The 26,135-nt window shown below is 43.3% G+C and overlaps 1 long non-coding RNA gene across 1 annotated transcript in view; it reads left to right on the top strand.

Moving 5' to 3' along the window:
- The first annotated feature begins 660 nt into the window (after positions 1-660).
- The window catches only part of LOC107308242 (uncharacterized), a 60,389-nt gene continuing 34,914 nt past the window's right edge, over positions 661-26,135 (top strand). Inside the window, exons 1-4 of the long non-coding RNA XR_001552705.3 lie at positions 661-1,214; positions 1,472-1,605; positions 4,520-4,697; positions 5,524-5,885. This is a non-coding gene — a long non-coding RNA (uncharacterized LOC107308242). The remainder of the gene's footprint in view (positions 1,215-1,471; positions 1,606-4,519; positions 4,698-5,523; positions 5,886-26,135) is intronic.

Consider the following 26,135-nt stretch of genomic DNA (forward strand, 5'->3'; position numbering starts at 1 on the left):
GATAAATTGTACAGGATACCACTTAACATCAGGTCCGTGGACTGCATTAGCCTTGACAGATTATTCTTTCCAACAGGCAATAACACAGTGCTTAGCATCCCTGCTCTGTTTTGCTAGATCATTTCCTCAAGAGGGAGGAGAAGCCCAGGAGAGCTGGCAGTGGGATCCTGACCACCAGGAAGGTCTCACTGCTGTTATGCATGTCACAGCTCAGGTGTCCAGTGCTACACAGTGCCTTTAACTGAAGCAATACAGAGGGTGGGCATTTTGTTTCATCCATCCAGAAGGGCCAGAGCTGGTCTGCAGTGAGTTTTTCACCTCCATCCTAAGCCAGATCGTTGCTTTTTGTGGTTATGGAGAATGATATTAACTCTTATCATAGTAGAGGGTGGAGACACTTTTGATATAGACAGGAGGCTATTGTTCTTTAGGTTGGATGAGAGGCCTACATTACATTAGGGTAAACAGTATCAGTTCAGAGGGACAAGACAGCACCTGCCCCAAAGAGTTTATGGTATTTGCAACTGTGAGGGGCTGGGTGGAAGAAAAAGGCCGTTCTCCTGCTCGCTGAGAACAGAAGCATGAAGATCTTGTAGGACACTCACATTCGAATTTCCTTTCATCAGAGACCTGAACAGAGGAGTGGAAAAGAAGGAGACCTGTGCCCAGTCTGGGAGTGGTGCATGGGTTGGGCACTATAGGCACTCATGGGCCCTCCCTTTTCCAGATAAACCACCATGATTTCTGAGTTTTTACCTCCTTTTTAGCACTATTTGTTGTGGCAATTTAATAAAACGCTATCAGAGATTATGTTCTATCATTGTTATTGCTGTTTGTCTTCATGTAACAGTAAGCACTACAGAGAGAACCAAGACGTGAACTCAGAGGAAAAGTTCAGAAGCAAAGAGCAGCCATAGGAAATGCTGCAATGGAAACAAAAGCAGGAATTGTCAAACATGTAGGAAATCATTGCTGTTTCAAATTCATTGAAGATGCTGGAATCATTCCAAAGCAGAGCCAGACTGTTAAATCATATGAGAGTGGCTGCACTGAGTCAAATCAAAAGCTCATCAAGGCAGTATCCTTAGTTATCAGTAGCAGCTGCTGAAAAAGCAGAAAAGAAAGAGGACAAGAAGGTACCTAACTAATTTCTGATAAAATCTGTACTTCAGGGATTTCTGGAGCTGTCCATTGTGGCCAGGCTATTCTCCAAGGTGAGTCCACCTTGACCTTTCTGTCCCAGTGTTCACTGTTTTGTCTGTTTGTACTTTTGACATTCCAAAAGGTTATGGCAGGGAGAAAAATATGGTTGTGACTCTCCCTGCTGTGTGGAAGAGTGTTCCCCTTTAGTTTGCTTGTAATGCTCTGCCTGATCATCTCATTCACTGTCCCCTGCAGTGGGTCATCTCACACATCTTGACCTACCTAAAAAGATACGTGATTTTAGATTTCACCTAATTTTCTTTCCCAGACTGAAGAATCCCAGCCCATTCAGTCTCTCCATTCACAGAAGTTGACCACCTTTTTATCTTCATCTGTGCCTTTTCTGAAGGGTTCTCAAGAGTAAAACAAAGTGTGGCCTCCTCGATATAAAACACCTTGCTGGTGAGTACTGCCTTCTTCTGACCTGACTGACATTACAAGCAGTCATGAGGAATGTGTAATGAGCAGAACTTCTGTAGGTACAATCCATGCAAATAGTACAGATTCTGCATTGCGGAATGGGAAAAAAAGATAATTTTGCCATCTCTGCCACTCTGCCAGTGATACAAGCTATTTCTAGTCACCACAGGCAATGCAGCAGCCCGGTGACACTGCATTGTTCAAGGTTGGACAGAACAGAATTAATAGCAGCAGATATTTTAATGAAAACTGAGCACAAGGAAAGGAGTGATGTGTTTGGATTTGCTTTATAGCCCGAGATGCAAAGCAGGTAGGAATATGCTGGATCCATTCCAGCCATATTGCACAGCAGCGTCCAAAGATATCAGCGCTAAAGAGCCCTTTTATTTTTCTAGCCATGCCTCAGTAGTCAGGAGAACTTGTTCTGTGGGCTGGAAGCCAAAAGGCCCAACTGCCTGACTTTTCAAAGCTGATGTTTACTGTCCCTTGTATCACAAAGCTGCTGCCTGGAGAGCAGCTGGCCTGAGGTGTCTGGAACAATCCCAGCCACGGTTTCATAAGAAACTCTTTCTACGTCTCTGCTTTCCCACAAAGGCTCATATTTTATGATTGCTGGTGGGCAGGAGGCTGATGAAATGTGTAGCTGATCTGAAAACATAAAAAGGCAAGAGACAGATTAAAAATTATACCAGTCATGGCTCGGCCTGTGAAATAAATAACACACATAGTCATTGTGCAAGGAGGAACAACAAACTCACTGCCCCCTCAACCGGCTGGTTTCCTGTCTGTGGTATAATGGGTGGGAGTCTGGGTGGTAAATTTACACCTTGCTAAAAACTAGATTATAAATTAATTGTCCTTTCCCTTCATCCTCTTCTTCCTCCACATCCTTTCCAAAGCTGAGCTGGATTGTACCAGCATCATTTTCACTACATATATATATATGTATATTTTAAAGTCCCAAACCTCGCTTTCTTGTGCCTAAGAACTAAGGTTTTTGAAACAGAATCTCCCTTTGAACCAGAAATTGGGTGAAATGCAGAACTGTCAGCTTTGACACCATGGAAACCGTGAACTCTATTCCTTTCCTGGTGGTCCCTTTCCATTTGAGTGGAGGATCACAGGAGTGAAACTAAATGAGCCAACACCTTGCTGGTTTCCAGTCCCTTTGGAGAAAGGCTGGACCTGTGTCTGTCAGACTTCCCATAATAAGCTGAAAAACAACAAAAGCTGGTGAGTCAGTAATTACTCATCTCTGTCAACATTAGCCATATCCGTGATGTAGCCTCCATGCCCCTAGGTGCCATGCCCTCTTTTGCCCCTGTGTCATGGCTCCTGGAGGGCCACAGACCTTCTGTGTGGCCCTTTCACCTCCACTGACGGTAGCTACCATCTTGCATCCTCCATAGGCCACCTGCATGGATTTGTCTGTAAATGAACACCATGGCTGCCCCTTCAGTCTACCATGTGTTGGTAAAGTTGCTCAAGGGCTGTGAGTGCTGAAGCATATCTTGAGGCAGACCTGAAAGAAAGCAGATTACTGAGGTGGTTTCAGAAGGTGTGTTCTGAGTGCAGGCCAATTCCTTTCACCCTGATTCTCTTCTGATACTCATACATCCTAGCCCATGCCAGCAAAAATGAAAGTATTGAGTAGAATATGAGCCCCAGATGTACAAACACCAATTTATCCCAATCTGTTAGTTGAACATGCTTCACACTGCTACAAGATGAACATAAAAATATGATCTCCAAATGCCTGACAGCCACAGATTTGCCAATGCACTTCTTAGAGATCCAGAAGAAGGCAGTGAACTGGTAGAAGACCCATTTGTTTTTTGCTATGTTGGTTTGCTGCAGTTAGGATACAGACATGTTGGACTTTCTGGCTCATGTTCTTCACTGAGAGATATGCCCAAAATCCAGCAGCTCCATTGCTGTCTATCTTTTGGCAGATGAGAAATGGACTTGAGAACAAACAAGACCACCCCGCTCCCCTTCCACACACACACTTTTTTTAGTAGGATTTCCACAAAACATCCCAGAATACTCCCCAGCTCAAATGAGGAAAGAACAGCATGCAAGAACTCCCAGTTGTGTGGGGCTAGCTTCACTACCTAAATATTGCCTTGCATTGCAGTGTCAAGAGGGTTGTTTCTCAGAGATAAACTGAGGCAGGGATGTTTATTTTGATGGTTATGGGACAGTCTGTGTATATGATTCATGACAGATATGTTTATCCACTGGGAACTTCAAGTAGATAAAATATTCATTCCAGCTAATACATTCACTGGGAATGATAAGAGTAAAGGGAAACCAAGTGTGCTATTTTTATTTGTCTAAGTACTTGTGTTTCTCACATAAAGAGACACGAGGATGCTGCATTGCAACCTTCTCTTCTCCCAGAGACAGGATGAGGGTACCATTTCTTTTAATTGAGTAAACTGTTGTCAGCACACAGCCCAGAAGTCTCCAGCTAACCTGGAAAGCAGCCAGATAAACAAGATTGCTCCATTTTGAGCCTCAAGTGTCGTTGAAGTGTGACATATTTGCAAACACAGCCTTGGATGGAAAACGTACTGTGACGCAGCAAGATGGGGAGTTAAAGCATCCTGCTTTCCCTTCTCATTTTTATAGTCTGAAGAACGTGTCTTTTGAGAGTATGGACTTATCCCCCCATTGTAGCTGTTCTCCAAGCAACCTTCCTAACTGCATCATGCAGAGCCCTCTTCCCTTTCTTTGATAGCCACACAATCACCTTGTGGCTAACAAGCTAATGTAGCTTTTGCTTCTGTGGGAAGTACCATTTGAGAAGTATTAATGCACTTTGACTTTCTGGAACATGATGAGGGATTTTATTGTTCTTTGGATAAAATTGGCCATCAATTTCTGCTTTTAGGTTTTATTTCACTCCAACCCAGACATCTGTTCTCCTCCAAGGTGGAAATAAAGGAGATAGGTTGGCATCTGATGAGCCAGCACTTCACAGACCAGCACTGGCTTAGCTCCAGTTTCAGGATTCTTGTTCCCGTACACAGCCTTCAGATCTGTTCAATGCTATGCTATAGTTTTCTATGGTACGTTGCTCTATTTCTCCTCTTCCTTCCCTTCCCTTCCCTTCCCTTCCCTTCCCTTCCCTTCCCTTCCCTTCCCTTCCCTTCCCTTCCCTTCCCTTCCCTTCCCTTCCCTTCCCTTCCCTTCCCTTCCCTTCCCTTCCCTTCCCTTCCCTTCCCTTCCCTTCCCTTCCCTTCCCTTCCCTTCCCTTCCCTTCCCTCTTTCTTGTCCTTGACTGGATCTCAGGTCAGATAACATACACTTTAGTTTTGAACACCACAGATCAGATAAACCATAGACTTCTTCTCTGCCTCTTGACTGAGGCCTCATCTGGGGCTCTTTGCCACCATGGGGATACAGGCAGAGTCCCTTCCAGCTGGTATGCTGCTAATTCAGTGGCCCTTTCAGGTGCCACATCACCCACTGCCAACTGTTATGTGGATTATATACACAGGAATTGCTTTGCCAGAACAGGCTGCTGGTCCATCTTGTGCCTAATGCAAGGGGTTTTAGAGAAAGACATAAAAGGCTTATAATGAATCCAATTAGTCAATATTGTACCAGTGGGGGATATTTCTCCCTTACATCAGCTGGTTATCAGATTATGTACCCTGAAGCGTGAGGACTGATAGCCCTTGTCATGTCAGTGTATCTGGAGTAGTTGCAGATACTCTTCTTATTCATATTTATATATAGGAACAAAATCAACTCAGACAGAAGAAGGCACAGCTCCTCTAGTTTCAGTGTTGTCAAACCAGTAGTGAATCAGAGAAATCTATTGATTAAAGATACATCTTCGAAAACGGAACAATAACGTCAAGCTTTGTTTTTTTTTCTCCCCTGCATTAGAAAACAGATCTGTTCCTACAGAAGAAGAGCATTGCTTACACTGCAATATTCTTAAATAGATTATTTCAACATGGGCACAGCAATTTTAAAAAACAACCAACGAACCACCACCACAAACAACAACAAAAAAAACCCAGCTGGCATTTACTGAAGCAGACTTCATACAGGAGCAAGATCAATCTGAGGAATGTAAACCTCAAGTGCCTACTATAATATTGATATGCACTTCAGATCTCAGAGTTTTGTAATACATTTTTAATGAAGAAACACTTTATAGAAACAGAGTGGGGCCCTTCAGAATATTGCCACAGTATTTTCTGCTGAATCCATCTGACTTTAAAAGCAACACAACAGCATTGAAGGTAGGTATAATATGCCCCCTCCCCACCCCAACCGTCCCCCCCCTAAATTCCACTATTTATGAGGAATGTGGCTTTCATTTGTGAGAAGTAAGTGTGTGGTGAGTGTGTGTGTGCATTTAGACAATGGCAACAACCTGTTCTGCTGTTTGTGATGAGAGGTCGCTGAGTTCTGTATGTAGAGACCAGTTCCTCTGATGAATTTAACCAGTCCTCTTTATGTAGTTCAGGGCGATTCATGGACCGGTGTGTGGGAACATAATTCATCCTGCAGATTTCTCCTAATTTTTGCTGCAGTTATTGCTTTGAGTGTTCAGTAATTTACAAATCAAGCCTGGTTCTGATCACCTCAATCACACTGGTTTATTTCTGCTTCCAGTCTGGGATTCCCCCAAGGCATCTGGGAGCTGTAAGGAGAAGCACACGTACGGTGTGTGCTGTTATTGTAGGAGAATATCCATTTGTAAAAGTTCTGCTTAGTGTGTTTTTTGCATTACTGACACGTTCATTTTTTAAACGGTGGAGAGGCAACAGGACAGGCGCTGTATGAATCAGAAGATGAAGTGTTTGCTATAGAACCTACCACTCTTGTAATTAATAGTGTAACATTTGTTAATATCTGGTGAACACCTGCATATACTATTCCTAAGAATAACATTTAATTCCAGTTCCTCCAGGAGAAACGTTACAGAGCCATGCTTCTTTCCTATGATGTGGTACATTTGAAAATAAAATAAGAGGTTGGTGCTTGGAAGAGTTCCTAGAGCTTTTCCAATTCATCATCTGTCTTTCTTTAATGTCTCTGACTTCATTCCCAATATGTCATGCTGTTGCAATGCTTTTCTGCAGCTGTCACCCCCACCTTCACACAGGGTTAAAGTGACACATTTGTTAGGACTGTTCTAGGGCCCCTTTCAGGGTCCCAGATGTTCATTTACACTCATGCCAAAGGACTGCACAGAGTGGGTATTTACATCAGTAGGTGGAATCATAGAATCATTAAGGTTGGAAAGACCACTAAAATCACCTAGTTCAGCCATCAACCCTTGCCTACGACCGCTCTAAAACATGTCACTTACCCTTTTCTTCAGCACTTCCAATGACACTGAATTCACCATCAACATGGGCAGACTGTTCAAATGAATCACCACTTTCTGAGAAGAAACTTTTTTCCTAATATCCAGCCTCGTAGGAGTATAACACTCTCAAAATTACCTTTCCCACTAGATAAGAAGGAGAGGCTTTTAGAGGCTGGATCAGACCCTGAGTGACCTGATGTAGTTGTGTATGTCCCTGTTCACTACGGGAGTTGGACTAGATGACATTTAAAGGTCATAGAATCATAGAGTCATAGAAATATAGAACAGCCTGGGTTGAAAAGAACCACAATGATCATTCAGTTTCAACCCCCTGCTATGTGCAGGGCCACCAACCACCAGACCAGGCTGCCCAGAGCCACATCCAGCCTGGCCTTAAATGCCTCCAGGGATGGGGCATCCACAGCCTCCTTGGGCAACCTGTTTCAGTGCATCACAACCCTCTGTATGAAAAACTTCCTCCTAATATCTAACCTAAACTTCCCCTGTCTCAGTTAAACCTTCCCTGTCTCTTCCAACTCTAAGAATTCTATGATTCTCTGATTCCAGAGACTAGCCCAGAGGCCATACCTGTCCATGGGATGCTATGTTCTGATGAGATTCACCCTCTGCTCTCACTTGGGGTCCTTTTTGTAGTATGTTGTTTCAATTATCTGATTTGGGTTGCATTTCTCTGGAAAGCTGGGTGACAGAAAATCACAGTTTGGTGAGCACCTGTACAAGGAGACATCTGGAGCGTGCATCCAGATGAAGAACTTGGAAATGTTCCCAGGTGCAGTAATATAGACACAACTGTAGAGCATCCACATTAAGCTCCTTTTCTAAACTACCATCTGGAGGAAAGTCTCTCCTTCTGTGTTGCAAATTAAATCTAAAAATGGGTGATAAATGATAATAGCCCTCCATAACCTAGCTATGAGGAGAAGTAGGGCATTTTGACTTGCTGGAGTTTTGGATGTGCTTTCAATTGGTGTCATGCTGGGATAGTAATCAACGTTTGGGATGCCCTTCCAGCTTATGACTCAGCACAGCTGAATCCTCCTTCTTTGAAAATTGGATGAACAATCAAAATGTCCAATGAAAATCAAAGATGCAGGATGGTTTTTATATCTTTCTCACAAGCATTCATCTTCATATGCTTTCTGAATATTCCAAAGTGTTTTGGCACATATTATCCTATAATATTTTGTTTCTGCTCTGGGAGTTAATGAAAACTCATCAAAGGCAATCTTATATTGACAGTTAGATGCATGCTATCTCTGTTAGTAGTTCTTCCCTATTCATTTTCATGAATATAAAAGTAGATGGGCTGAGCCTTAGTTTCTGATTTACTTACTGTCTGTTCCTAGTAAAAGGATTTCTTCAGAGGACAAACTGCAGAAACTGAATGTTGTGAACAAAATTCCAGCAAAGCTACTGTAGTGATCCCAGACATGAATTTGTCCCCCTCTATCTACTTTGACTTTTTGCCTATTTACAAAGGATTTGGCTGAAAAAAAGCCCCTGTCTTGACTATGTCTAAAGTTCAGTTTATTTTTACTTGGGTCCTGCAGGACTCCTAAGGATTGCAGGCACCAGACAGCTGTGTTTAGCCTTGTCTGTTACAGTAAAGTCAAGGAAACCTATCATAACTGGCAAGCCTTCTAAAAACACGATTGCTTATGAATTACAAAAGCAGAAAACATTCAGATGAAAATAAACTGTTACGAGACAAAAAAGACACCCACCCTTTCCCCTGTTACTTCTTAAAAAACAGGGAATTTGCTTTGATCAGACTTTTAGGTGAGAGCAGATCGCCTGGAAGTTATCTTCAAGCTAACAAAATAGTGATAAGCAAGGGAGGAAATGGAGCCAAGATATGGCATGTTTGTGAAAAGGAAAGAATCTGGCCATTGTAACAATCTCCTCCAAGATCTCCCAGAAAGGACGTTACAAAAAGAGTCTATCTGAGCCCTAAACAGGATTTCCATTCTTGCACAGTTGGACCGTGTGCATGGCTTTACATGGATTTACATGGAATCATTCTTTGAAGGAGACCTAGAGAGACGCAATAATTCGGCCACCTCAAGCCACTGTTCCCCTCACTGAGACAGAGTCAAAATATACAGAGCAAATGCAAATAAATTAAAAACAAAAGCAACAACAAATGACAACAACAACAACAAAACCCTAATTAATAACCTCTAGCAAGAAGGAGTTGAAGAGGGATTTCCAGTCCAAGAATATACTCGTGCCCAAGCTGCTTGCGAAAGTGAAATAACCAACTCCACCAGGGAACCCTTCAAGATAAGTAAAGGAAAAAAAAAAAAAAAGGTGTGAAAAATAAAAGATCATGGGAACACGTTTGATTTGGTCAAAGTTACACAAGTGTGTAGCAGGTCAGCCTGGAGGCAGGTTGCTATGAATTCAGCTTTGCCAGCCTCTTGACAGAGGGCTTGTGTGAAACAGCTGGAATGCTCCAGTGAAAACAAGCCTTTGAGTTTCATGGAGTGGCTCCAGGTTTAAGATGGAGTGAGTGAGAGGAGAATTTGCAGCTAAAGAGCCTGGCTCTGCAGGACGGTTGCCAACAGGAGAAATGGAAACTGCCCCTGCTCAGGGGGGACCCACCACTACATCACCAAAACAGAAAAAACCCCAAGAGTGAGTCACCCCATCCTCAAAAGAGCAGTGGGATGAATGTGGATTCCTCCTTCTTTCATTTGTCTTCAACAACTTCAGCTGCTTGCTCAGCTTTCAAACCCCTAAAATGTGAATCTGGGGGGGGCAACTCAAAGAAAAGAGCTTCTTGCCCCAAAGGGGCCAAGGCCACTGAGTAGATATGCAGAGGGCTGCACCTCCTTATCAGTCAGGGTTCCTCCACCCAGCTATATTTAGAGTAAAGAAGCCCAACAGCACAAACAGGATTTGCGCGTGTAGTTATCTTGTTTGTCTGGGTTTGGAGTAGCAGCAAACTGCTTGACAGGACATTCAGAGGAAGGTGAAAACAAACAGCCTTCCATCTGGAGCTTCTCTGAGAGCACAGATTCATCGACCTGAGAATCCCATGTAAGCTGAAGTCACATGGAGAAAAGGTCAGAAGCAATCATGGGTCTGAGGAGAATCAGAGACTCTTAAACTGCTCATCCAGAAAGGCTTCTGCTTAACACATGATTTTGCAGTTCTACCCATGCTGTGATAGATGTAATGCTTAGATAAGAATTACAAAATGTAGGATATAAAAAGGCTTTCTATTTGAACTCATGTTGATTATGCTAAGCACAACTCAGTTCTTCAAGAGAGAGTAAATACCAGCAAAGGGGAGTGTGTCTTGCAATTCATTAGAGAGCACTTTGACTCTATGTGCTGCTGGATATAAGGACACGATCCTGAAATAATTTAAGACAAGGGGAGAGAGTCCTACAGGTGGCTTAGAATGTGTCCTGAGCCCCAGGATCCCCTTGGATATTGCTGGTGTTAAGGAGATGACCAAGCCCTGTCAAAGCTTTCCAGGTGCTGGGTCTGATGCCACCACATTCTGTAGCTCCTGGATCTTGGGGTAAAGAAAGTAAAGGGCATTCTAACAATGCCATTTACGTTCTCTTATCTTTGGCTTTGGTTCCCCTGAATTGGCAACAGGGCTGTTTTGCTTCACTCCTAATTTCTCACACAACCTCACCAGGCACAGAGACTATGCTGTCAGGGAAGGTAGGAGATGGAAATCACTGAGTATTGTCATGGTCCTTGGTGTGACACTCCATGGCTCCATTGCTGCTTCAGAGCTGGCATAAGAAAGCAGAATGAGCAGCACTCATTTCAGGAGCTGGAGTAAAAAGAGGCCTTGCATCCCACCAAGCTGTGTTAGAGAGCCAGGGAAGTTCTCAGTGCCTTTCACATCCTAATGGCCTACAAAGACATTGTGCAGCTCCTCCCATTGCTTTCCATGGCAGTTTTCCTCCTTGTGTTGCTCCTTCCTTGCCCTTCAGACCAGCCTCCATCCCAGCCCACCAGCTGGCCCCAGGTGGCACAGTTGACAGCTGCTATCCATCCAGGTGCAGAGCGGCTGCTGTACCCTCATCTCTCCTCACCAGCTATTACACCCACATTCAGCTGCTGCTAAGTAAAGCAAGGTAGACCAGCAGATTTGCATACCTCTGCAAGAGAGTTCTGTGAGGTCTGAAGTGGTTGTGTTTCACTTCAGGTTGCCGGCATATGTGGAGTCAGACAATGGTAGAGATATCAGCAAGTATGGGGAAGTGATGTGTTCGGTCACTTCTGCTTGCCAAGTTGGGTATTTCACTGTAGGATAATTCTCTGGCTACTTATATAAGTATTCACAGATTCCCAGTCACTACTTTAGTATGGCAGAAATCATCATGACTTTGCTGCTTTGGGCACCAGTACCTGTGAGGAAGGGCCGAAGTCTCTGTTTGTTCAGTATCTGGAAGAAAAGAACATGGAGGAGTAATGACTGTGGTTGTTTCAAATAGAACAAAGACTGCTACCCAAGTGAAGTGTTTGCTCTCCATGTCCTTACAGGACAAGACAAGATAGGTGGGACTACAGTTATAGAATAATAAAATCGTTTGAGTTGGAAGGGACCCATAAAGGTTATCTTATCCAACTCCCCTGCAATGAACAGAGCATCTACAGCTAGATCAAGTTGCTCAGAGGCCCATCCAGCCTGACCTTGAATGTCTCCAGGGACGGAGTATCAACCACATCTCTGGGCAACCTGTTCCAATGCCTCACTACCCTTAACATAAAAAACTTCTTCCTGATATCCAGTCTAAAGTCTCAAAAGAGATTTTTCCTAGGTACTGTGGAAAGCTTTCTTATGGTTAAGATAGCATAGACAGGAAATAGGCTATCAGGAGAAACTGAGTAGCTTAAGTGGTTGTATCAGAGCAGGAGATGGCAGAGGTCCAGAGCAGAATAGATCAGTACTTGAATTTGTTGATTGACCGTGGAATAAACAAGTCATCCAGGTGACCTCTCAAGATCTCTTCTGACTTTGTTCTCTCTGAGTCATATTTATAATAATTATTAATTATAACATGTAGTACCAAGAAGCACTGTTTTGGAGGCTGTGTTAACATGGGCTCCACCCAGGACAACTCAGGGTCAACAGAGATGAGACAATATGTGCCTGGGAGAGAAGGAAGCAGAGAGATGGGAGCCAGCTTCCCCAAAGCTACGCGGTGTCAAAGTGGTGGGAGGAATCTGTGCTTCTGGAGCTAGTGATGTTATGACCAAAGGCCAAGCAGAAACAGTAAGTCCTGTATGGACAGTTGGTCTGAAAGTTTAATGTTGCTTTCAAATTCTTTGAATATTTTGCCTCTTTTTAGGAGGCTACAGAACATCCCATCCTGCCTTTCAGAGGACAAGGAAATGCCCTGAATTACTTCAAATCCCTTATCAAGCACTGGCACACAGTAGATTCTCGAGTGATGAAGAGCACAAAGACTGAGGCAGTTTTCAGTCCGTTTTGATGAAACCCTGAAGTTTTCTTTCAGTCCTTCCTTCTTTTTCACCATGGAAGAGCAACTGGCTGGTGGTCTGTGAGCTGAAATCCCAAACCACATAGGGTATTGTTTCAGTAGTGAGTTTTATTTTCAGAGTGAACTAAGCTGCAGCAGCTCCCCTTCTTCATGTGCTGGGTTGGGAGCATTTAATAAAGTAGGGGAAATGATCTTTCTGTTAGCCATTAGATCCCAATCTTTTCATGCTCAAAGCCACAGCGGCCACCGGAGGAACTCCCACAGGCTCAGTTGGAGCTGTCAGCTCTGACACTCAAGACTGAGCACAAAGAGCTGCACGCACGCAGCCACGTGTGCAGGGCAAAGCAGCCTGCCCTTGGCTATCTGCTGTCAGCAGGAGCAGCAGACACAGAGTGACGTTATCTCCTACTTCCCAGCACTGGGAAGATGGAGAGGGGGCTGGTGGGCAGCGTGAAGCAGGGAACCTACCTCTGCTCTTTTTATTTCCCCATTCACAAGGCATGTGTGTCCAGCCCTGTGATTGAGGATGGGTGATAGAGGTAAGTCACGCTCCTGGCCATTCTCTACATGTGGATCTGCCCCGCCAGGATGGTGGGAGGAGATGCTGGCAGGGTGATGGCTCACACCAAACCCCTGGAGCACGCCAGCCTGTGTCAGCCTGCCTGCTAGCCAGCAAACAGATCAGGCTGAGCCTACAACTCCAGGCAGCTCAGCACCTGTGAGCACTGTTTTTGTTTCTGACATCAGGGGAGCAATGCTGAGGATACGCAGAGTGACAGGGGAGAGAGCTGCTTTCCTTTGTTCCCTCTGATTTCCCAGAGATGCCAGAACAGCCTTTCCCAGCACTGCCTTAATTGCCTTCTGCATGAGGAAACCAAAACTGCCTAATTAAGGCATCCTGTCAGTAGATTTTTACTCTTTTTATTCTTTCTAGGAATTGCTCTGACTCACCAAACATGCCGCATGGTCATGCATATCCTACTGAAGATCAGCTTGTTTTTGTTCGCCCATTCCTGCACTCCCTTCTTGCTCAGAAATCACAGCACTGAGCACAGTGTAGTAACTGCAGCAGCATCAGCCATCTCAGAGCTCCCTTGCAGGACCGTGATCCCTACCATCCCTGCTCACTGCTGGCTACCCAAGTATTCTGCATTCACATAAGGAAGCAGAGGATGGCTGGAACAAACTCTTTTTGGCAGTGACTGATATTTCCTCATTAATGGCCAGTGGTGGTGTCCTCTGGGGGATGTCGCAGTCTGGAGGAGGGCAAGGTATCTTCCAGTCTAGCTGCCATTTGGTATTTATTAGTAGCACTGAACAACAGGGATAACTAAGTCCATCCTCTCTCTCTCTTGAGAGCCATTGGCATTACTTAAAATATCAAAACAATGAAACCAAAGCCAGGAGCAGACTTTTAGAGATATCATCCTTCTGAAAAACAGCAATGCAGTTAACCTCAAGCCTTACAAATAACCTTCCACTCATACATCAACCTGTTTCAACAGACAGCCACCCTCATAGAATGTCCCCGAAAGCAATCATCTCTGGTTACTTCCAGCAGTAAAAGTGTCTGATGAAAGTGCTTTCTGCACTGGGGAGAGCTTGCTGAGACAATATCTTAAGGCTAGAAATTAATCTACTTGGGAAGCCTTTGACCCACCACAAGGTGGTGAGCAAATTGGCTTCTGAGGAGATGACAGTGTGTTGTGTCGCAGCAGCTTCTTTAAATACCTTTGGGTAGCAAACTGGAATGAGTCATTCCACTAGCCCCTGTGGGGTGGGACTTCAAATAGGAGCTGGCATTAGTGTAATAAGAACTACACTATATGTGTTCGTTTCCCACTCTGCTGCTCTACTAACCAAAGTTCTCATGTCATTGAGCAGAAGGGCAGGCCATATTAAGGACAGTTTGGTGACAAGCCAAGTACTGTGGCTTTTATCACACCACTGACAACTCATGGGACAAACACAAGAGGTCCTTAATGGAAGGAGAGCAGTAACATCAGTTTGACTTCTCCCTAACTGAGGAATATAAGCCCTGTTTACACACACTTGGAGACTGTTGGACACTGTCAGTCATGGGTACAGTAGATGAAGTGCTGAGCTCTTTGGATGTCTCCCACTTGGATGGTGAGTGAAACACTTGCAACAGCCTGTGGGACACAGCTGTGTCTGCCTGCATTTCTCAACAAATGGGCTATCAACATGTAATTGCTCCAGATTTGACCTGCTCACAGTAGCAGGCCTATGCAGGGCATCAGTGTACCTGCTGATAACCAGCCATGGATGAATATCTCTGTGTATCACCATCTGGCATAGCTGGAGCTGGCCCTGGCCATTTGTTACTTCAAAGGGAACCTCAGGAAAATGTGGATCCTTCTGTGTTTTGTCGATCCATCAAGAAAGATGAATTGACAAGCTGGGGGCATTTTGGCTACTGGTACAACAAAATAACCTCTGGGTTATTGGATTGACTGCTAAGACCATTGCCCTTAGAAATAATTTTTGAAAGGTTTCTCTTTTTAAATGTCTGAGGGGATAAAGTGTTTTATTATCTTTGCTACTACTGCATTCACTGCATGAATATGAGAAGTCATCTAAACTCAAGCTACACCCATTTCTACATTGAGTAATTTGTGATAATTATGATACAGTGAAATGAAAAATGAAGTTGTTGAGATGTGATTCAATTTCAGGCCGCCATGCAGGGCGCCATCCACACTATTTGAGTGTAATTGAAGATATTTACTTGGCTACAGATGAAAAGGAAATGATAAGATGATAGTATTAATGCAGATATTTCAAGAAGAAGTAGGGGGTAGGAATAGTTGAAGTTGGCATTCACTGCAGAGAAGTATCTGTTAAATCTCAGCCTCAGTCTTTGCCAGTGTTGAACCAGTTGCTGCAACAGCAGCATCTTTCTTGAGGGATGTTAATAGACATCATTAAAATACAAAGTAAATATTTACAAATGAAAATTTCATAAACAAGCACAATGTGATGCACATGCAAAAACTTGTTTTGGAGAAAGGAAAGAGGCATTGCAGGCACAAAGCAGTTGCTAATGCACGTGCATAGCTTCTGGAGTTTACCTTGAACACAGAAACATTCATTTGCATGGTTAAATGTTGGCTTCCAGTGAGCACCTGGATTTGATGCAATTAATGATTCTGGTGGGCACTGTCCCAGTCATCCAAATACTCATGAGACAGATCCACAGAGTAACTGAACGGGCTTGGTAAAGGGTTTTCTTTGGAATAAGTTTTATGCTCTAATTTACTATCTCATTTTAGAGGTTTCCTGGAGTTGTTTGGCCATGTCTGTAGCAATTTAATGAACTCACAGAAGTTCTACATACTCTTGTAGTTACTATCTTGAAATTCCATTCATGCACTTGCTGGTGTGTTGGGCTTCAGGAGTGTTTGGTTCAGGATCTCTAAGAGGGTCAGCAACCGCTGTGTTACTTCTTTCTGAAACATCAGGATTAAGGCAGAGCAGGAAGGTCCTTTTTTCCACACTTCTTGGTGGAAGACTTGATTCTCTGCCTGTGTGTCCTTGGGCAGGAAGCCAGTGTCCAGGTAGGGACTGTACCTCATCCTGACTCTTCAGCACTCCAGATTATGCCACTCTGTCAGAGACTTCATCTTAAAAGAACAACAGATAAAATACAGACTACCTGCCACACAATAATGGTTTTAACACCCTCCACTCAGTCTCTCCAGCAAGCTGCAGTTGATGGTTGTAAAGAAACAATTTAAATTCTCAAAACCAAACTCTTCCCTGCAGGTCTATCTTGCCTGGCAGAGATTTTATCGGAGGAAATTATCTTTCAGAGGGGTGATTGCCAGCCACTGAAACAAGTTATAACGCATCATTCCTCTCTCCACACCCCTCTTCTCTGCAGGCACAATTACAGGGGCTTGATATTAAAGCTTGAAGGAGCTCGATGATGAAGATTTATTTGGGCTGAGCAATGGCTGCCATTTTACCAGTGCACTCAGGCAGTGTAGATGTTGAGGTAAACAGTATATATTTCCAGTCTACAAGGAAGTTAGTCAGTTAGAATGAACCACAGCCTTCCCTGTAAAAGAGGACTGTTTATAAGCAAAACCAATCACAGTGCTTAGCATGGCGTGAGGGGAATCTCTTAAAATCACAAATAGAAGCAAATATCATTCAGCAAACCTAGCAGCAAACTAAGTCCCCATTTATTCCTCAAAACCAAGTTGCCATTGCAGGAGTTTTGGAATCCTGGCAGGACTGCCCAAATCTGTACGCAAAAGGCCCTGAACTGTAAACATGTTCTGGTCTGCCAAGTCTTCCCAACAAACCACTGTTTTTGATCCTGTCTGTGAGGATATTGGATCAACGTAGTGCTTTTCCAAAGGGAGCTCCAGGTCTCATGTGGGTATTTCACAACAGCAGTGTGCTGTCTGTATGTGTGAGATGACTGGCAAAACAAATACCATAATTTTGTGTTCCATCTTACACTTTAAGATGCTTGAAGGTGTTTTTTTCAGAATGGTGCTATTTACTTTGCTGTATATTACACATTCCATAAATTCAGAAATTAATCGTATTTTTTTTCTTCTGTACTTGCCATCATCTATCCTGACCTCTGCACTTTCTGAGGTGTTAAGCCCAAATCAGGATGAGTATTCCTGTTCTCTGCTCAAGAAAAAAGTGGTTACTCTTACCCTCTGGTTAAGCCATAGGGTTTAGGGATGTGACAGAGCCCTGTCTCCAGGATAAGCATGACTTTGTGATTACTTCATAGAATCACAGAATGGTTTGGGTTAGAAGGGACCTCAAAATTCCAACCCCCTGCCATGGGCAATGTGGCCAACCACAAGATCAATCATAGAATCATAGAATCATTAAGGATAGAAAAGACCACTAAGATCAGGTAATCCAACCACCCACCCACCACCAATATTTCTCAATAAATCATGTGCCTCGGTACTACATCTACCCTTTCCTTAAACACCTCCAGGGATGGTGAATCCACCACATCCCTGGGCAGCCTGTTCTAATGCATTACTACTCCTTCTGAGAAAAAAATATTCCTGATATCCAATGTGAATCTCCCCTGACACAACTTAAAGCCATTACCTCTCATCCTATCACTGTTACATAGGAGAGGAGTCTCCTTTCAGGTCATTGTAGAGAGCAATCTCCCCTGAGTCTCCTCCAGAGTGAACAATCCCAGTTCTCTCAGATGCTCCCCATAATACTTCTGTTCCAGACCCCTCACAGCTTTGTTGCACTTCTCTGGATACACTCCAGGATCCCAGGATCTCAGTGTCTTTCTTGTAGTGAGTGGCACAAAAACTAAGCACTGTACTTGAAGTGCAGCCTCATCAGAGCTGAATACAGGGGGTTGATCACCTCCCTGGTCTTCAGAGTCCTACAAGTGGTTTTTAAAATGCTTTAAATAAGGGGACTTTCTGGGAGTGAGCAAAGAGGAGAAAATTGATTGACATTTATCCTTTTCTTTTTTTGACCCACTGAGGTTGATTAACTGATAATTAGGCTAGAGAATGTGCCAGTAGTTACTGCTTCATCCCTCTCCTTTTGTCCCTCAGGACTTGTCACCACTGAATAAAGGGTAGAAATGATATTAGAAATGCCTGCAGTTATGAGACTGTGTAAATTGAGAAGCTTGTGCTTTTCAGTGTTTTATGGCAAATTTAAGGCAAATTAAATTTGAAGACTGATTTATTTTTATTTTAATTTCTTCTCCCCTCCCCCCTAGAAATGAAAGGAGGTTGGATTACATCCTCTTTACCAGCAGGATCGAGAGTCTGCAGAGTTGGCACACAGACCTTAATTTCCCCTATGTTGATTTCACAGCGATTTTCCTTCTATTTTAACATTATTTACTTTTGAGTTTTTCATGAGGTTTTTAGCACTGGACTTCTAATGTTATGACTTCTTGTATGGAAAACTATTCGGTATCTAGGAAAAAGAATACAGTAGTCAAAATATTAGGAAATGTTCATAGTTGTTAATAATCATGATTAAATAAAAATCTTTACATTCTGTGTGTTGGTGTTTTCTGTTCATTTGCAAAGAAGCAATTTGTTGCATTGGTCAGAGAAAAGTAAGCTTTGAGCACTACGTTGTGACTTTAATTCTTTAATCAAAACATGAGTTATGGTTATGAATAATGTGAGTGAATCTGGTGACAGCTGTATCCAATATCTGAGTATTTGCTCGCATCTCACCTGGTTTCTGAAGTTTGCAGTGCAGGCGTTTATCTTCAGAGTCACCACTGAGTTTTCTTCCAGGTGATAGAGAAAGCCACACACTTAGTCTTATCTAAAGATCTAAAGTATGTCAGATGGTTGGTAGGGGAGCTGATTCCTCTAAGGTGATTGCCCTCTCCTGCTTGCATGTCCATTACCCTGCTCAATGCATTTTTTCCTCGAATAACAAATGCAAACCATTGCAATGTATATGCTACCTGCCTATCCCCCAGATCAGAGGTGAGTTGTATGGCCATAGCTACTGAGCCGTGGATGATATGTCAAACTGTCAGATTTCACATTATTTGGGGTCTTCTCAAATGTCTGATTCAGTCTTCAGCATTGAAGAAGAAGAAGCTTCTTCTTCAGCATTGGGTAGAACAACAGCCCACAAACGCCCTGAGCTTGGTGCTTGCTACTGGATGCAGATCAGCAAGCTAGGTGAGAGGTGAGGTGAGACTGCAGTGCTTCAGGAGCCCACTAAAAGTGCCTCCAACAACCACAAGGTATGCACAGCACTCATTGCCACTGTTTTCTTTACTTCACAGTGATAAGGACAGTGTTTATAACCGAGAGACCATCAGGAGTCATTTTCATTCTTTCAACTATGAATTCCAAAGTCAAGCTTTTGTCATGCTGACACGTGAAGAATATGACCAAGAGGCACTCTTTAGTTATTGTAGCTGTTGGCTTACCCCTGGGAGATGTAGAACTGCATTATTCATCTGTTGGTTCTTCAGAGTAAGAAGAATGTGTTTTCAAAATCAAAACTCAAACATCATAGGTTTGTGGTAACAATGCTGAGATTCCTGAGATAGTTCTGTGCTAAAGCCCTGGCCTCCTCTCCGATAAACCTTGCTAAGGTGGCTTTTGGCCTCCAGCTGGCTGCCAAGTGGGCATCTATTCCAGCACCAGAGTTGAGCTGGAAAATGAACCTAGGGCACAACTCAATGCAGAACACCTGTGGAATGCAAAAGGAATCTAGGCATTTAATTCCTTGGTTGCTCTTTGGAAAATCCCTGCCTTGCTGCCCTCAGTAACTTCAGCACATAAGCTCGAGCAGCCAGCATAGCCAATGAGCACTGGAACATGCTCATGGGGAATTTCTCTTTGCAACTACTTTGTCATGCAGCGGAGATGCTGTTCCAGGGACCTGCTGTTTTTCTTGGCAGATCCACAGTGAATGCCACAGCTCTCAGAACCTGGTTAAAAAAATAAGAAATAACAATTAAAAAAAAACAAAACCCACAACCGTAACAGAGAGGGAGGGATACAATCAATATAATGTAGCATAAAATGGTAATGGCCGTCTTAGCAAGTATGGCATGTTGGGTTGTGATCCCCCCTCAGGACACCCTACTCTGTGAGTCTTTTCCACTCTAACCGTGTACATGAGGCGGCTTCTACATCCCACAGAGACCTCCCTATGGTACTTCATAGTGTCTTGAAGTTGTATCTAGGATCAGTAGACTATACACCTCCTGTCAGGATCTATCATAGATGTTGGCATGGAAGGAGGCAGGCACCTGACTTTAAGGACCACATTCGTGTTAGATGAACCCATGCTCCATATGTATGAACGTTTAGCTCACAGGACTGAAGCTTATCATAGAATCATAGAATCATGGAATGGTTGGGGTTGGAAGGGACCTTTAAGATCACCTAGTTCCAACCCCCTGCTATAGGCAGGGATACCTCCCTCTAGACCAGGTTGCTCAAAGCCCCTGATGGACTGTTGTGTTTACACATCAAAGGAGGCAAGTGTAGTTGAAATATCCTGAGCAAGAATGAGATCTTTCTGCTCACGTCAGTGATGTCCTCCAGAACCACAGATACAAGATTTTTCAAACTTACATGGCTGCAGGATGTCTTAGATTTACTCTCAGCACCAGCTCCAGAGTGTGAAACCAGCACCATACCTCATTAATGAAGGCAAGCTATATCTCATCCAGCTCCTGTATGGTTTGCTTGGCTTCTAAAACAGTTTCTCTAAAGAAAAATAAACTCATCTAGGAGCAAGCAACTCCAGTGTCAGCTGATGCTTAGCCAGCATTCAGAGATGCTAATGACTTCCAGCAGTGAGATGGGTCAGACTCAAAAATCCCCTAAATTTCCTGGCCTAAATAAGACCAATCACATCATGGATGAGAATTGTATCACCCTTAGCACCCCATAATAACAATTATTGTTGTGTCTGGGGCTAGTAAAGTGACATAGCCATAGAAGCAGTCTCTGTTTTCTGTATAGATTATGATTGTCAGGATGTGTTTTGTAGAAGATATTTTATTTATTGAATAGAAAGGCTTCACAATGAGCCTGGAATATTGCTTCACCTGATGGGAAAGTATTTTACCCGAACGAAGGCTAATGACTTGCTCAGCCAAGTCATTATCAGTGATATCTGTTTGCTACCAGAATGGGAGAGAACAGCCTTTGCTCACCAAAAGAGTCATCAGCATCTCTGGAAAGCCAAAGGCAGACACTAGCCTTGGGGCAGGAGTGTGGAAAATGTTTCCTGGGTAAATTAATACTGATAGTCCCGAGAGTGAAGGGTAACTTGAACCTGAAGAGAAGCCCAGGGGACACAAGGAGAAGGAAGCAAATGAACTGAGGTTTTCGTTTGGAAAAGAGCATTAAAGACATAAAGCTTAGTTAAAAAGTGGATCCCTAAGTGTGGATGATCAGCTCATTAGGTGATAGTGAGAGTGACATGAGTCTTGTAGGGGCTGATCTCAAGATAATTCACTAAGTGTTTGCACTTTCTGTCTTCATTCCTTATCTCTAGGTTTTTTCAGTGTTTTTCCTGGATTTAGGCTCTGCAAATAAGCACAAGTATCTTGCTATGTCTTAGGCTCCTGTTAAGGTTGGTGAGAATGTGTCTGAGTAAGCTGGCAAACAGTAAGCTATTCCCCATTGCCTTGCTGTTGTAATCCTTAACCCTAACACTGGTTACCCATCTTTGTGCTGAAGCTTACTTATCTGGGCATTTGGAAAGAATAAGAGGGCTGTCCTGTGTGAAAGCAGAGACTGCTTTAGGAATGAGGAGGAGGAAGAGGATTTGTTTGGCAGAAAAATTTTCCAGTGACCTGCACTAGCCAGGAAAGTGCACAGCTCTCCAGCAAGACAGTGGGAGAGAGCATCCAAATCCCCAGGGACAGAGAAATAGGCATATGTTAGCAAATAACATATTACATTTCAAGTAATAAGACTCCAATGAAATGAGTAATCATGTAAAAGTAGAAGACTGGCTGCTTTCCTCTCTCTATAGCAATTTTACAGACAGCTACTCTGCATGATGCCATGTGTTAGCTCATCAAGTGCATGACATCTTCAAGATAGGCACGACTTTCTAAGTATGTGAGAACGCATCTAAATAAAAATGCTCTTATTTTCAGGCATGGGGAATGAAAGCAATGCACATGGAAACGCACCCGAAGAATCCAACAGTTCATACCTGTGTTGTTTGTGCACAGACTCAGCCTGCTGTTGTACTGACGTTGCAATCCCAGCCAGCTAAACTTCAGCCCAGTCTTAGCCCCTTTCCACCTCTTTTGGCAGGAACACATCAATACATGTCAAATCAAGTTGTTCTGCATTATGTAACCCATGAGAGTAGAGCTTCCCCATCCCAGCTATGGTACATCTGCCTGGGATGAATGAGTGCTCTGTTCATCACATTCCCAGATGAGAGATTGGGAGCAGACCTTGTTCAGAAAGCTAACTTACAGTTCTATAAAAGTTAAAGTAAGAACAAAACAGAGAATTGCCAGTTCAGGAGAGCAAATCTGCAAGGCTTTCTATAACTTTACTATTAATAAATAGGATTGTAGCGAAGCAGTATAACCCATCAATTTCTCCTACTTATGGCCACAGTGTGAGTAGCAACTTGTGCTCAAAGGGCAAACCAGGGGAGAACCATCCCCTCTAAAAAGACATTTTCTTGTGACCCCATGCACCTGTCTGTACTGTACTTCTCGTGTATTTGTCCTGGCCAAAAATATGAAGAACTTAAGATGATTTATTCTTAGCAACCCCAACTATGCAAATCTAATGCTGTTCAGTGGCAATATTTAGTACAGTGACCTGAAAACCTAATCTCCATTTGTCAGTTCATTAAGTGTTGGTTAGGATTGTTTTTCCTCTGCTTATGGTGCAGTTTCTTTAACCCAGGAGATGAATTGTTATGTGGATAAGGAACCTGCCTTGGAGACAGGAGATGAGACATTTGCTGGCTCTCCTATAGACAGGTGACATGCAATTAACTGAATGATTTTAGCACCTTAGTGCTTCAAGTCTTTTATTTATTCAGAGATAGATAGTGTTTCCTCCTTCCTATCTCACAAGGGATTGTGTAGGATACAGGGAACTCCTGCAATAGTCTTTGATGATTTCAACTGCTATAGAACTCTAAGTATTAATGGACCTTTAACTTTGATTCAGTGGAATGAATGAAGGTATGAAGTGCGTGTTCCAGGCTTTAAGCTATACGTAAGGTCTGTATTAAAGCCTTTGTGAAGGTCTTGCCTGCTTACATCCACCACTGACAGTTAATGAGCTTTTCTCTAGTATAGCTGTCCTGACAAACACTGAGAGATGCCAGCTGCCTGCCTATGTGTCTCCAGTGACCAGTCTTATCCCCAAAGCTTTTGGACATTTCCCCAAGACCTTTTGCAATTCATGGATGCTCACAGTGAAACTCCACACCTAAACACAGCTGTGGAGAGTAGGTTTCAAATCCACATCTGCAGAAAGTAACCAGTCTTGTCTACTTCAAAGGCAACAGAAACACTGCAGGAAGTTCAGTACTGCCTTCAGTCATTGCATCTCACTCTCACTGCAGTGCATTTCATCACTGGAACACATGCTATCTTGGAGTAAGTGGGTGTGAGCATCTGCGGCTCCTGGGCACCTGTTGGTTTCAATGTCAGAACCAGAAAAGTCTTATTAAAAGATATGCAGTGGTCCATTTATTTTGGTCAAGAGTTTTCAGCTGTACAATATGATTTGCCTGTGGGTGACAGATTATACCAGATGGTTCCTTATCCATCCTTAGACTTGCAGCATTGCAGACCACAGCCTTATCTTGCTTGTTTCCCAGCTTACCCTCTTGAACCAGAAAAAGTTTGCTTTATTTTTCAGTAATTACCCTTTCCTCTTGCCAGCAGTGGATGAAGTGCAGGGCTTCCTAATTGGTATGTTGTTGTCTCTGACCACTATCCACCCTCATGAGTCCATTCCATCATTGTTAAGGCTGGAGTCTCAACCTGAATCCATGAGACAGTGCTGCCTTATCATTTACTGTGAGTAGGAATGCAACAGAAATCAATGAAATGAATGATTATTATTACTCAGAACTGACTTGAATTCAGATGCTGAATGATGTGACCAAATGAGCTTTTAAGATGACAGAGCTGCAGAGTGGCTGGGTAACACTAAGTTACACTTGAAAGCACAGGTCTCATCTGGAAGTGAAAGTTGACTGTAACTAGTTTTTCACCACCAAGTAAGCAGAAAAAACAATGTGACAAATTTTACTGATGGGTGAACTTCTCAGGATATAGGGTGGCTAATGCAACACTTACATATTGAAGTAAAGGGCAATGCCCAAGTCTTTAAGTATAGCCAAGGAGATAAGCCATATCAAGTGTGCAGCTACACTGCCACATCTGAGCCTTGCCCTCTTTGTCTGGCTCCATCTCAGTGACAACGCATGGTGACAGATGAGAAGTGGGAGAGAAGTCCTGCCTTCAGCCTCTGCCTGCTCAGCCCTGGCAAGTCTGGGCTTTTCTGAACCATCCAGAAGCACAACTGCCTGCACTGAGTAATTGTGTTTTGTTGTGGCTGTTATAAAACACATTGGAAACATGTGTGGCTAGAAAGGCACATTAAACTCCCGTGTCTCAGCATGGATTTCTTTTGCTGTTTTTGTTTTGATTTTATAGGCCAAAGGAGGCATTTCAGTTAGTAGCTGTGGCTCTCAGAATTTCCTGTGTTCTTCAAGGGGCTGCAGGCATGTGTATCAGGGAGGTAGAGAGCTCAGGGCTGCAGTGTGTCAAAGGGAGGGTGCTGGTGTAGTTAAGCCACCTCAGATGGCAGCCAGGTTAACAGCCTCTCTCTCCAGACTTGCACTTTTCCTTAGGAACACAATGCCTTAGAATAGAGAAGAAAGAAGGACCTTTTCCAGTGGCTCATGAATATGGGGCTAATCTCTAGGGAGCATTTGGTGTCACGGCAATACCCAGTGAGAAATAGCAGTTTTTCTTACAGCAGCGCTGGGATGTTTTATCTGTCAGAGTCACATTCCCATTGCTACTTGTGGGACAAGTTCACTGTATTGCCCAGGGCTCACAGCTATCTGAGTGGGTTATCTCTTTGTAATTGGTAGAAGTACTTAGGACCTGATTCTGGATGAAGCCCCCAGGAGCTGCCTGAGCTGACACAAGTGCTGCACACTCTTTATGTGCCTCCAGATTTGCAAGATCAGTCCTTGGGTCTATGGATAGGTCCCGTTTCCCCTTTGTTGAGCTCCTTTTTGTGCAGCCCTGCAATCAGGAGCTGATCAAGGAAGGCAGTGCAGTACATCAGGTTTCATTATCATGGTGGTTCCCAGTAAAGAATGAGGGCTGAGCAGTTTTCTGGTTCTCACAGTTTTCAACTTTCCTTTGCCTTTGTTCATGAAGCAGTGTTTAAAATGTTGCTACCACTCTCCCCTGCAAATAAGAGAAGTCTGTGACTCCAGCAGGAGGCATAAGGTATTTTGTTTATTCAGGAAAAGATAGCAATCGTGAAAGTTAGGCTAGATTTAAAAGCCTTGGACTTCATTAGGGAAATGGACTTCAGTTTAATAGGAAAGAGGGGGTGGGGTGGATGGGTTGAGGAGAACGAGAAGGAAATTTCAAACTGAAATGTTCCAAGACCTCTTATTCATGAGTTTAGCTTTTGCCTGTTGAGCTTAAACAACTTTCCATTAACATTCCTTATTGAGTGCTGCAAATGGAAAAAGCAAATAAACATTAGTCTGTGGCCTGATGTGTTGTCAGTGATGCTGTTCATGATTTTCTTTTTGCTCTGTCAGTGAGAGGGAAGGTGCCAGCAGTGCTGCTAGTTGCCAGCCTGGTCAGATTCCATGCTGTTTCCTTTTACAAAGCAGGCATGAGAAAAAGGCTTCATCTCACCTTCATTCTGCTGAGATAGGGACAGACATGAGGGCTTAAAACACACCCTACTAAAATTAGTGGTTATAAAAGGTGAACCTTATGCCATCACTTCCTATGTTACCTTTCCTAAGATGGTCAGTCTCTGTTTTAAAATGTCAGTGGGATTTTCTGTAGTCTGCCATTCTCATCTAAAAACATCATGGCTGTAATGAGCAAAAATATCTCTTTAATTTCCTGTCTGCTTTTTATTGACCTACTTGTTCTTATGGCAGGA

Source organism: Coturnix japonica, chromosome 1 (assembly GCF_054131305.1).
Source record: "Coturnix japonica strain WE chromosome 1, WE-NBRP24, whole genome shotgun sequence".
Classification (NCBI taxonomy): domain Eukaryota; kingdom Metazoa; phylum Chordata; class Aves; order Galliformes; family Phasianidae; genus Coturnix; species Coturnix japonica.